A 13,470-nucleotide genomic window follows, 5' to 3' on the forward strand; every position below is an offset into this window, starting at 1 on the left:
AACCCTGATTCCTCCAGCTCCATTTTTCTTTCTCAAGATTTCTTTTGTTATTCAGGGTCTGTCGTGTTTCCATACAAATTGTGAAATTTTTCGTTCTAGTTCTGTTAAAAAGGCCAGTGGTAGTTTGATAGGGATTGCATTGAATCTGTAGATTGCTTTGGGTAGTAGAGTCATTTTCACAATGTTGATTCTTCCGATCCAAGAACATGCTATATCTCTCCATCTACTTGTATCATCTTTAATTTCTTTCATCAGTGTCTTACAATTTTCTGCCTACAGTTCTTTTGTCTCCTTAGGTAGGTTTATTCCTAGATATTTTATTCTTCTTGTTGCAATGGTAAATGGGACTGTTTTCTGAATTTCACTTTCAGATTTTTCATCATTAGTGTATAGGAATGCAAGAGATTTCTGTGCATTAATTTTGTATCCTGCTATTTTACCAAATTCATTGATTAGCTATAGTAGTTTTCTGGTAGCATCTTTAGGATTCTCTATGTATATTATCATGTCATCTGCAAACAGTGACAACTTTACTTCTTCTTTTCCATTTTGGATTCCTTTTATTTCTTTTTCTTCTCTGATTTTGTTGGCTAAGACTTCCAAAACTATGTTGAATAATAGTGGTGAGAGTGGGCAACCTTGTCTTATTCCTGATCTTAGTGGAAATGGTTTCAGGTTTTCACCATTGAGGATGATGTTGGCTGTGGGTTTGTCATATATGGCCTGTATTATGTTGAGGAAATTTCACTCTATGCCTACTTTCTGGAGGGTTTTTTTCATACATTGGTGTTGAATATTGTCAAAAGCTTTCTCTGCATCTATTGAGATGATCGTATGGATTTTCTCCTTCAATTTGTGAATATGGTGTATCACATTGATTGATTTGCATATACTGAAGAATCCTTGCATTCCTGGGATAAATCCCACTTGATCATGATGTATGATCGTTTTAATGTGCTGTTCGATTCTGTTTGCTAGTATTTTGTTGAGGATTTTTGCATCTATGTTCATCAGTGATATTGGCCTGTAGTTCTTTCTTTGTGACATCTGTGTATGGTTTTGGTATCAGAGTGATGGTGTTCTCGTAGAATGAGTTGGGAGTGTTCCTCCCTCTGCTATATTTTGGAAGTGTTTGAGAGGATAGGTGTTAGCTCCTCTCTAAAAGTTTGATAGAATTCGCCCTTAAAGCCATCTGGTCCTGGACTTTTGTTTGTTGGAAGATTTTTAATCACAGTTTCAATTACAGTGCTTGTGACTGGTCTTTTTGTATTTTCTATTTCTTCCTGGTTCAGTCTCAGAAGGTTGCGCATTTCTAAGAATTTGTCCATTTCTTCAAAGTTGTCCATTTTATTGGCATAGTGTTGCTTGTAGTAATCTCTCATGATCCTTTGTATTTCTGCAGTGTCACTTGTTACTTCTCATTTTTCATTTCTAATTCTATTGATTTGAGCCTTCTCCCTTTTTTCTTGATAAGTCTGGCTAATGGTTTATCAACTTTGTTTACCTTCTCAAAGAACTGGCTTTTAGTTTTATTGATATTTGCTCTCATTTCCTTCATTTCTTTTTCATTTATTTCTAATCTGATCTTTATGATTACTTTTCTTCTGCTAACTTTGGGGTTTTTCTGTTCTTCTTTCTCTAATTGCTTTAGATGTAACGTTAGGTTGTTTACTTGAGATGCTTCTTCTTTCTTAAGGTAGGCTTGTATAGTTATAAACTTCTCTCTTAGAACTGCTTTTGCTGTATCTCATAGGTTCTGGGTCGTTGTGCTTTCATTGTCACTTGTTTTTAGATATTTTTTTGATTTCTTCTGATTTCTTCAGTGATCGCTTGGTTGTTAAGTAGTGTGTTGTTTAGCCTTCATGTGTTTGTATTCTTACAGATTTTTTCCTGTAATTGATATTTCGTCTCACAGCATTGTGGTCAGAATAGATACTGTATATGATTTCAATTTTCTTAAATTTACCAAGGCTTGTTTTGTGACCCAAGATATGATCTATGATGGAGACTGTTCCATTAACACTTGAGAAGAATGTGTATTCTGTTGTTTCGGGGTGGAATGTCCTATAAATATCAATTAAGTCTATCTTGTTTAATGTATAACTTAAAGCTTCTGTTTCCTTATTTATTTTCATTTTGGATTATCTGTCCATTGGTGAAACTGGTGTGTTAAAGTTCCCTACTATGATTGTGTTACTATCGATTTCCCCTTTCATGGCTGTTAGTATTTGCCTTATGTATTGAGTTGCTCCTATGTTGTGTACATAAATATTTACAATTGTTAAATCTTCTTCTTGGATTGATCCCTTGATCATTATGTAGTGTCCTTTTTTATCTCTTGTAACTGTCTTTGTTTTTAAAGTTTATTTTGTCTGATATGAGAATTGCTACTCCAGCGTTCTTTTGATTTGCATTTGCATGCAATATCTTTTTCCATCCCCTCACTTACGTCTGTATGTGTCACTAGGTCTGAAGTGGTTCCCTTGTAGACCGCATATATACGGGTCTTATTTTTGTATCCATTCAGCCAGTCTATGTCTTTTGGTTGGAGCATTTAATCCATTTACATTTAAGGTAATTATCGGTATGTATGTTCCTAATACCGTTTCCTTAATTGTTTTTAGTTTAATATTGTAGGTCTTTTCTTTCTCTTTTGTTTCCTGTCCAGAGATGTTCCTTTAGCATTTGTTGTAAAACTGGTTTGGTGGTGCTGAGTTCTCTTAGCTTTTGCTTGTCTGTAAAGCTTTTAATTTCTCCATCAAATCTGAATGAGATCCTTGCTGGATAGAGTAATCTTGGTTGTAGGATTTTCTCTTTAATCACTTTAAATATGTCCTGCCACTCCCTTCTGGCTTGCAAAGTACCTGCTGAGAGATAAGCTGTTAACCTGATGGGTTTTCCGTTATGTGTTACTTGTTTTATTTTTCCCCTGCTGCTTTTAATATTTGTTCTTTGTATTTAATTTTTGATAGTTGATTATTATGTGTATTGGTATGTTTCTCCTTGGATTTATCCTGTATGGGACTCTCTGTGCTTCCTGCACTTGTTTAACTATTTCCTTTCCCATATTAGGGAATTTTTCAACTATAATCTCTTCAAATACTTTCTCAGTCCTTTTTCTCTTCTTCTTCTGGGATCCCTATAATTCGAATGTTCATGCATTTATTGTTGTCACAGAGGTCTCTGAGACTGTCCTCAATTCTTTTCATTCTTTTTCCTTTATTCGGCTCTGCAGTTGTTATTTCCACTATTTTATCTTCCAGGTCACTTATCTGTATTTTTGCCTGAGTTATTCTGCTATTGATTCCTTCTAGCAAATTTTTAATTTCATTTATTGTGTTGTTCATCACTGTTTGTTTGCCCACTGGTTCTTCTAGGTCCTTGTTAAATGTTTCTTGTATTTTGTCCATTCTATTTCCAAGGTTTTGGATCATCTTTACTATCATTATTCTGAATTCTTTTTCAGGTAGACTGCCTATTTCCTCTTCATTTGTTAGGTCTGATGGGTTTTTGCCTTGCTCCTTCATCTGTTATGTGTTTCTATGTCTTCTCATTTTGCTTAAGTTACTGTGTTTGGGGTCTCCTTTTTGCAGGCTGCAGGATCGTAGTTCCTGTTGTTTTTAGTGTCTGTCCCCAGTAGCTAAGGTTGGTTCAGTGGGTTATGTAGGCTTCCTGGTGTAGGGGACTAGTGCCTGTGTTCTGGTGGATGAGGCGGGCTCTTGTCTTTCTGGTGGGCAGGTCCACGTCTGGTGGTGTGTATTGGGGTGTCTGTGGCCTTATTTTGATTTTAGGCAGCCTCTGTGCTAATGGATGCGGCTGTGTTCCTGTCTTGCTAGCTGTTTAACATAGGGTGTCCTGCACTGTATCTTGCTGATCATTGAGTGGAGTTTGGACTTGGCTTTGAGATGGAGATCTCTGGAAGAGTTTTGCCATTTGATATTACATGGAGCTGGGAGGTCTCTTGTGTACCCGTGTTCTGAACTTGGCTCTCCCACCTCAGTGGCATAGCTCTGAGCCTGGCTGGAGCACCAAGAGCCTGTCCTCTACATGGCTCAGAATAAAATGGGAAAAAAAAGAAAGAAAGAAAAAAAGAAGATAAAATTAAATAAAGTAAAATTAAATAAAGTTTTTAAAATAATTATTAAGAAAAAATATTTTTAAGTAATAATAAACAAAAAGAAAGCAGACAGAGAGAACCCCAGGACAAATGGTAAAAGTAAAGCTATACAGACAAAATCACACCCAGAAGCATACACATACACACTCACAAAAAGAGAAAAAGGGGAAAAAATATATATACATATCGTTGATCCCAATGTCCTCCTCCTTAATCTGGGATAATTTGTTGTCTATTCAGGTATTCCACAGAGGCATGGTTGATTGTGGAGATTTAATCCGCTGCTCCTGAGGATGCTGGGAGAAATTTCCCTTTCTCTTCTTTGTTTGCACAGCTCCTGGAGTTCAGCTTTGGATTTTTACCCCCCTCTGTGTGTAGGTCGCCTGAGGACATCTGTTCTTCACTCATACAGGATGGGGTTAAAGGAGCAGCTGATTCGGATGCTCTGGCTCACTCAGACCAGGGGGAGGGAGGGGTACGGATGCACGGCGTGCCTACAGTGGCAGAGGCTGTCCTGACCTTGCACCAGCCTGAGGCATGCCATGCATTCTCCCTGGGAAGTTGTCCCTGGATCACGGGACTCTGGTAGTGGTGGGCTGCACAGGCTCCCAGGAGAGTAGGTGTGGATAGTGACATGTGCTTCCACACAGGTTTCTTTGTGGCTGCTGCAGCAGCCTTAGCATCCCATGCCCGTCTGTGGGGTCCGTGCTGATAGCCGCGGCTCACATCCATCTCTGGAGCTCATTTAAGCAGCACTCTTAATCTCCTCTCCTCACGCACCAGGAAACAAAGAGGCAAGAAAATGTCTCTTGTGTCTTTGACAGCTCCAGGCTATTTTCTGGACCTTCTCTCAGCTAGCCGTGGTGCACTAGCCCACTTCAGGCTGTGTTCACGCAGCCAACCCCAGTCCTTTCCCGGGAATCCTACCTCCGAAACCCAAGCCTCAGTCCCCAGCCCCCGCCCGTCCCGGCAGGTGAGCAGACAAGCCTCTCGGGCTGGTGAGTGCTGGTCGGCACTGATCCTCTGTGCGGGAATCTTCCTAGCGTGTGGAAACCTTTTCTCCTTCACATCTCCCTCCCACTGGTGCAGGTCCTGTCCCTATTCTTTGTCTCTTTTTTTGTTTGTTTTTTCTTTTACCCTACCCAGGTTCTTGGGGAGTTTCTTGCCTTTTGGGAGGTCTAAGGTCTTATGCCAGCATTCAGTAGGTGTTCTGTAGGAGTTGTTCCACATGTAAATGTATTTCTGATGTATTTGTGGGGAGGAAGGTGATCTCCACATCTTACTCTTCTGCTATCTTGAAGCTCCTCCAAGTTGTACTCACTCTGGCACAAGGTGGCCATTCCTGGTTTCACATCAACATGATCTCAGGCACAAACCTCCTTGTTTTTCCATGTTGTCTTTAAGTTACTTGTTGAAAGAACTGACCCGCGGTCCCAAGGACTGTCGTGGCTTCAGCTGGTGGGGCCCCTCCATAGCCGGCAGCCTCAGTCAGGCCACCGTCTCCTCAGGCTCCAGGGCAGTTCAGTGACAGACCTCTATTTCTTTTCGTTTTTCTTTTGTGGTTTGATGGTTTCCTTTTGAATTATGCTTAAATTCCCTTTTGTTTGGTTTTGGGGAATCTAGTAAGATTTTGATTTGTGATTACCCTGGTTTTCAAGTATGTTAGCCTGTTCTATATCTACTTGCTTTAGGCTGATAGTCATATAAGTTCAAACACATTCTGAAAAAAAATCTACATTTTCTTTCACCCCACCCCCACATTTTATGATTTTGATGTCCTCTTTTACATCTTCATTTTATCCTTTTTACTTATAGTCTATTCCACAATTTCCTTTTGATTTTTTAAATATATATACAGGCTTATTCAAGTGATCTTCAATCCTTTGATATATTTTTTTCCTATTATGATTTTTCTCTTTCTTATAGATTCTTATTTCTTTTCTATTTAAAGAAGACCTTTTAATATTTCTTTTAGGTTAGGTTTAGCATTGCTGTATTCTTTTAGTTTTTCTTATCTGAGAAAATCTTTATCTCTTTTTCTATTCTAAATGGTAATCTTGCTGGGTAGAGAATCCTAGGTTGCAGGTTTTTCCCTTTCAGGACATTGAATATATTTCACGACTCCCTTCTGGCCTGCAACATATCTGTAGTAAAATTAGCTGATAGCCTTTTGGCGGTTCCCTTGTAACTAACTCTTTCTTTTTCCTCTTACTGCCTTTAAAATCCTCTCTTTATCTCTAACTTTTGCTATTTTAATTATAATGTGTCTTAATATAAGTCTGTTTGTGTTCATCTTGTTTGGCACCCTCTGTGCTTCCTGTGCCTGGATATCTGTTTCCTTCTATAAGTTTGAGAAGTTTTCAGCTATAATTTCTTCAAATACATTTTTAATCCCCTTTTCTCTTTCTTCTCTTTCTGTGATCCCTATTATGTATAGATTGGCATGCTTTAGATTATCCTATAGGTCTTGTATATTGCTTTCTTTTATTTGTCTTTTTGTCTGCTGTTCTGATGGGTGATTTCTATTATTCTGTCTTCCAGATCACTTATTCATTCTTTTACATTGCTTAGTGTGTTGTTTATTGCCTTTAACTCAGTATTTATCTCATCAATTGAGTTGACAATCTTGTTGGCTCCTCTTTTTAGTTTCTAGTTCCTTGTTACAGTGATCTGCATTTCTATCAATAGCCTTTTTTAAATTCCTTCAGCACTTTTATTACTTCCTTTCTGAACTCAGGTTCTAGTAGACTAGAGAGGTCTGTTTCATTGTTTGTTCTTTCAGAGGAATTCTCTTGTTATTTTCATTGGGAGGGGTTCCTCTGCTTCTTCATTTCATTTATACTTCTCTGACTCTATGAATTTAGGAGAAACAGTTATCTATTATTGTCTTGAATGGTTCTTTTTATGTTGGAATGTTGCTGTGTAGGCTGCATGAGTCTATTTTGGTAGGAGGGGCTGTTTTTGTATGGATGCCTACCACATCTTTCCTCAGGTTGTGGTCACTGTTTTTCCCTTGACTGGGGGTGTTATTGGTGATATTGTTACCAGAGCTTGAACTAGGTGTTGGGCAGGGCCTCCTCTTTGCTTCTGTGGTTGTAACAGCCTTGTTGGGAGCAAGTTCTGCTCACAAATTTATGGAATAGAAACCCCCAAATCAGGTTCTATACAGTGAAGTAGCAGAACTGGAGCAATCTTACTCCAGGATTGGAGGAAAGGAGGCACTGAGTATTCCTCTTCAGGGGCTGTCCACCAAGAAGTGCAGTCTCTGACACCTGTCACCCATTGTGCATGCTTACAAAATACACTGTTGTTGGCACTGCCCTCAACCCCACCTCAGCTGTGGGAACACTGGCACATCTCTGGATTTCCCTCAGGCACTGTGTTCACAAAACCACCATCACAAATTTGCCAAAGACTGGCACTGGACCCACAGAGGTTGCACACCTGGGTCCACCATGGGAGTGCAGACACCAGCCCTGCCTCTGTATCCATGCATCCACAAAGCCCACCACTGCTGATATCAGACCTGCTCTGGCCACAGGAATACCAGTAATCCTCTCAGATGTACTGCAACCTTTTTGGTCAAAAAGCTTCCAGGGGTGTAAATCCATTGAAGTTGCACAGCAGCTGGGAATCAACTCAGATTTCAACCCTGCCTCTGCATTTGGGCAACAAGCAAGTGATTTCATGCTTCCAGATCTCATAGAAGCAGAGGTGCACCTGCTATTAGCACACCAAGAATGAGGCTGCTATGGATAGGCCACAACCCCCTCACACACACACACATTTTTGCACGTGTTGACAATGGGACACTCATGGCAAACCTGGGCTCTGTCCTGCCCATATCCCCAGTTATGGCCCAGACCACACCCTTCTGGTTCCCTCTGCACAGCCAACCTCAATCCTTTCCCCAGGTATGTCCCCTGAGTTTCATCACCCACTTGCTGCATGCATCTCCAGCAGGCATATGTCTCAAGATGGGGAATGCAGCAAGGAGGCCAGGACCATCTATGCTTGTTTCTCTGTCCTGCCTGCCACAGGCCACCTGTTGCACACTTCTCTGAGCCTCTGAGTCACCGTATCTGTCCCAGCTGATCTCGCAGCCAGTGAGAGGTGTTCCCAGGTTGAGGGAACCTTTCCTCTTTCAAGCTTACTCCCAGGGTCACAAGTCCGGTCCCAATTCCTTTCCTTTCTTTCATCCTATGCAGTTGTGTGGTGATCTTTCTGGCAGTTTTTGTTATATGAGATCTGCCAGTGTTCAGTAGGTATTCTGTGAGAATTGTTTCCCATGTAGATTTATTTTTTTAAAATATATTTGTGAGGAAATGTGAGCACCATACCCTTCTAATCTGCCATCTTGATCTCCACTGACCTCATTATTTCATTTATGGCATCTTTTCCAGTCTTTTAACATCTTTGTCATTTTCCATGACCATTATGCTTATAAACCATGGCACTAAAAATTGAATTTAATACTCATATGTAGAATAAAGCAACACTTTTTTATCACTTATTCTAGCCACTTTTACACTTACTTTAATGTAAACTAAATTTATATAAATTTATTTAGTTTTTTTTGAAGTCACACTACAAGTTGGATTAAAATTGAATTTGCTGAAGCTCATACAGCTCAATATCAATAAAAAAAAACCCCAATCCAAAAATGGGCAGAAGACCTAAATAGACATTTCTCCAAAGATATACAGATTGCCAACTAACACATGAAAAGACGCTCAACATCACTAATCATTAGAGAAATGCAAATAAAAACTACAATGAGGTATCACCACAAACTGGTCAGAATGACCATCATCAAAAAATCTACAAACAAAAAATGCTTGAGAGGGTGTGGAGAAAAGGGAACCCTCTTGCACTGTGGGTGGGAATGTAAATTGGTACAGCCACTATGGAGAACAGTATGGAGGTTCCTTAAAAAACTAAAAATAGAACTATCATACAACCCAAAAATCCCACTACTGGGCATATACCCTGAGAAAACCATAATTCAAAAAGAGTCCTGTACCACAATGTTCATTGCAACACTACTTACAATAGACAGGATATGGAAGCAATGTAAGTGTCCATCAACAGATGAATGGATAAAGAAGATGTGGCACATATATACAATGGAACATTACTCAGCCATAAAAAGAAACGAAATTGAGTTATTTGCAGTGAGGTGGATGGACCTAGAGACTGTCATACAGAGTGAATTAAGTCAGAAAGAGAAAAACAAATATGTATGCTAACACATATATATGGAATATTTTTAAAAAATGCTTCTGAAGAACCTAGGGGCAGGATAGGAATAAAGATGCAGATGTAGAGAATGGACTTGAGGACACGGGGAAAGGGAAGGGTAAGCTGGGACAAAGTGAGAGAGTGGCATTGACATATATACACTACCAAATGTAAAATAAATAGCTGATAGGAAGCAGCCACATAGCACAGGGAGATCAGCTCGGTGCTTTGTGTCCACCTAGAGGGGTGGGATAGGGAGGGTGGGAGGGAGAAGCAAGAGGGAGGAGATAGGGGGATATATGTATCTGCATGTCTCTTTCACTTTGTTATACAGCAGAAGCTAACACACCATTTTAAATAAATTATATTCCAATAAAGATGTTAAAAAAAATGCTGGGGCTTCCCTGGTGGCGCAGTGGTTGAGAGTCCGCCTGCCGATGCAGGGGACACGGGTTCGTGCCCCGGTCCGGGAAGATCCCACGTGCCACGGAACGGCTGGGCCTGTGAGCCGTGGCCGCTGAGCCTGTGCGTCCAGAGCCTGTGCTCTGCAACGGGAGAGGCCACAACAGTGAGAGGCCCGCGTACCACAAAAAAAAAAAAAAAAAAAAGCTGGAAAAGGGGAAGACAATTTAAGTCCAATAATTCATTCTGTAAGTAAATGGCAAAATACAAAAGAAGCTAAAAAAATACCAAGTTTTCTCTTCATCTTGGTTGCAAACTTTTAAATATTCAGGTATTTTGAATGCCTGTGGACTAGAAAAGGAGGAGAAAGGCCACTAAATTTTTGTCCAAATAACTTTTTTCTTCTATAAGGAGGCTAAGAATAAACTGAGATGGTTGAATGGCTTTAATAAAGCAAGAAAAAACTGCAATTCCAGATTATGTGAACAATAAGGTGTTGTTTGTTAGCTTTAGAGATGGGGAAATAAGAATATCTCAGAATACTGTTTTGACCCTTGTTACTCTGGGAAGGTTAAATTTTGTTCTTCTGAGAAGACAGAGGGATTGATGGGATGATATCAAATTCTAGGATTTCAAATTGCTTCCATGACTGAAAGTTTGACAGTTTCAAATGGAATAAAGGTGTTCCTTACAAAAGCTGCATAAGAACAAGTAAAAACAGGCTAGAATAAGTTTTGCATGTATGTGAAAAAGACAAGCTTTATTGAGCCCCCAGCCCTAATTCTCTTTCTCCTGCACAGTCTGGGTTCCCCAGAGACACCCAGTCCAGCAGGCAAAAATGAGACCCACTTTCCGGCCAGCAGGGACATCTCTGCAGATGGTAGAGGGTTTGCCAATGTGCTGGTTGTTGCCACCTCTGAAGGGATGCTCAACAGGGTTCATGGCCACACCCCATATGCATGGCCAACAATTCCTCTTTGCCTTATACTTGTGGTAGGCAGAGCTGGCCTTCAGAATGGGCTTGTCAATGCGACCACCTCCAGCCACCACACTGTCAACAACTCTGTTGATGGAGGAGATGACCTTCTTGGAGCCCAAGGGCAGTTTCACTCTGGTCTTCTTTGTCTCAGGGTTGTGGGAGATGACAATCACATAGTTCCCAGAGGCTCTGGCCAGCATGCCCCAGTCACCAGGCTTCTCCTCCAGACAATATACGATGGTGCCATCGGGCATGGTGTCCACCAGCAGCATATTGCCGATGTTGAGCTGGGCGTTCTTGCCATAGTACACAAACTGGCCAGTGTGGATGCCCTCGGCGGCAATGAACAGCTCCATCCACTTCTTAAAACGGTATGGATCCTGGAAGACCACCTTGGCAAGGGGCACACAGCAACCCGGGTCACGGATGATGTCCTTCACGATGTCCTTGATGTAGCCGTGTCACTCGGCGAAGTCCACAGCTTGCAGACACGTGATGCCCTTTTGGTGGTTCACACACACGTGGAACACGGAGCCGGCACCCTTTCTCTGCCCAGGGATCATGCGGCCCATCACGGCGGTCTGCTTCTGAGTGCAGCCAAAAGAGCAGGCTAGAATAATTGTAAATGACATTTATCTCTAAATATTCATTCAACTAAAATCAGAACATAAGAGGGCAGTGATGTGAAACAAAATGCCTATAACAGAAAGTAACATTTTATAGATATTTATCCTGCTTAGTTGGACATTTTGACTAACTTCATACATTTTTAAGAAAAAAAATCATGCTTTCTTAATTATGATCTTTCTTGATATTCAAATATTTTCATTCTTCACTAAAGACTTATTAATATTAACTAACTTGTTTATAAGATTTGAATTTATTTCCTCCTCTACCACCTCTTTTATCTTCTCCATCTCTTCAGTCTTTCTAATCCATTTCTCAGGATTTTTGCTTACACTATTCCCCAATCAAAAATGTTCTCACCTCTTTCTGAGGAAACACTAATCACTTTATATACTTTATTCAAATCCTCACTATTACATACAGTCCTCCATGACTATCATAAGCTGTGTTATCACAAATTCATGCTGCTTTCCTAATTATCAAGTCTAAAGGCATATTTTCATTACTCATCTTCTTTGTACTATTTACTACATTTTAAGGTGGTTATCATCTCCTCAACTTTGACATTATCTTCCATAATGACTTTTGTTGTGAGCATGTCCTACGGTTTTGTCTGCTGTCACACCTGAGTCCATTTTGAGTGTCAACTTCGCAAACCATAGTCCTAATTAAGGGGCCCTGTAGAGTAAGCATCACATTTTTTTTCTCCTTGATATGACCTTCTAGGTATACCTCATTGGCCCTAAGATGGACATCTCTCCAAACAGCAGCCAGTAAACAGGAGGAGAAGTTTCACAGAGGGGTATCCCTGCACAGAATGTGGGAGCAGAAGTCTTATAGCAATATAGAACATGATTTGTGTAAAACATCGGTTTTGCATACATCATCTCACAATCTAGCACTCTGTAAGATGTGGCAAAGAATTCATGTAGCTTAGATTCTGCTAAGTATCACCTAATTAGAAGTAAACTCTTTTACACAACTCATACTACCTACATCTTCAAGCTTCTTAGTTCCTTGATGCCTTGGTAAAAATAGTTAAACAAAAACCTAGGGAAGAGGAGCAGTGGTTAGGTTCTGACCTATAGCATCAATTCTAGTGTAGCTGATATTCCCAGACACTAGAGATCCTGGTCTTCTATAACCCAACACAAACCAGTTGTGCTCCCACTCACCTCTTCATTGTATGTCAGAGCAGTTTACTAAAAATCCCCAGCTCATGACAAGATCATTCCCACTTTCACAACTTTTACTTTTTTGATCTTTTCACCAGGCAAGCCTTTGATTTCTCACTTCTCTAGAAAAATTCTACTTATTCTTCCAGGCTCAAGTGTCACCTCTTTAAACAAGCATTTTCTGTCCATTCACCTTATTGCCTAAGACTGCTTCCCTTCCTGTGAGTTTTTGTTGAATCTGTGGTCTCTTCCTTTAAGCTGGGTGCACAATGAATGACTTATGAGATTTTTAATTTTTCAAATGGTGGTGTCTTCTCCCGACTGAATTTCAGGTGCAGTGAGTACCATAAACATATTTAACCTTTTCTTGTATGTATCAGAGCACATAGAGAATGTTAATGAACTGATTGAATTAAATTGAGATAGATGGTATAAGATCAACATACCCAACACTGACTATGTGCAGAACACTCTTGGCTGGAGATTGGATTTTTATTCAGTACACCAGCCCTACTAAAAATCTTAAATCAATAATATTATCTATTTTGCTACTGGTATAAATATTTTACATAAATTATTCTCCCCCTACCGGTGCCCTTTGGTAGTGCCCTCTCACACTGAATCTGGAGTGGATTTGCAAGTTGTTTTGGCCAATAAGAGTTGAAAATTTTTTCACAAGAGGTCTTTATCAGTCTTTTTCTGTTTTTTGAAACCAAGAGACTACCATGTGTCAAAGCAGAGCAAGCTTCCTGCAAGAGAAGAGATTATGTAGAGCAGAGAGAAGAAAATCCAGCTGAGGTTCTGTAGCTCAACCAGCCTGCCAGCTGACATGAGAGGGAGGCTATGTGGACCATTCCCTTTAGCTGAGCTGACTCAAACCAAAAAAGGCACGCATTCTACACACAGTATCATGAAATATAATACTGCTT

General features: G+C 40.1%; 1 pseudogene; it reads right to left on the minus strand.

The window, feature by feature from the left end:
- Positions 1 to 10,537: 10,537 nt before the first annotated feature.
- Positions 10,538 to 11,311, minus strand: LOC114900788 (annotated as a pseudogene).
- Positions 11,312 to 13,470: the final 2,159 nt, after the last annotated feature.

Source organism: Monodon monoceros, unplaced genomic scaffold (genome assembly GCF_005190385.1).
Source record: "Monodon monoceros isolate NGI ecotype Baffin Bay Population unplaced genomic scaffold, NGI_Narwhal_1 Super_Scaffold_1, whole genome shotgun sequence".
Classification (NCBI taxonomy): Eukaryota; Metazoa; Chordata; class Mammalia; order Artiodactyla; family Monodontidae; genus Monodon; species Monodon monoceros.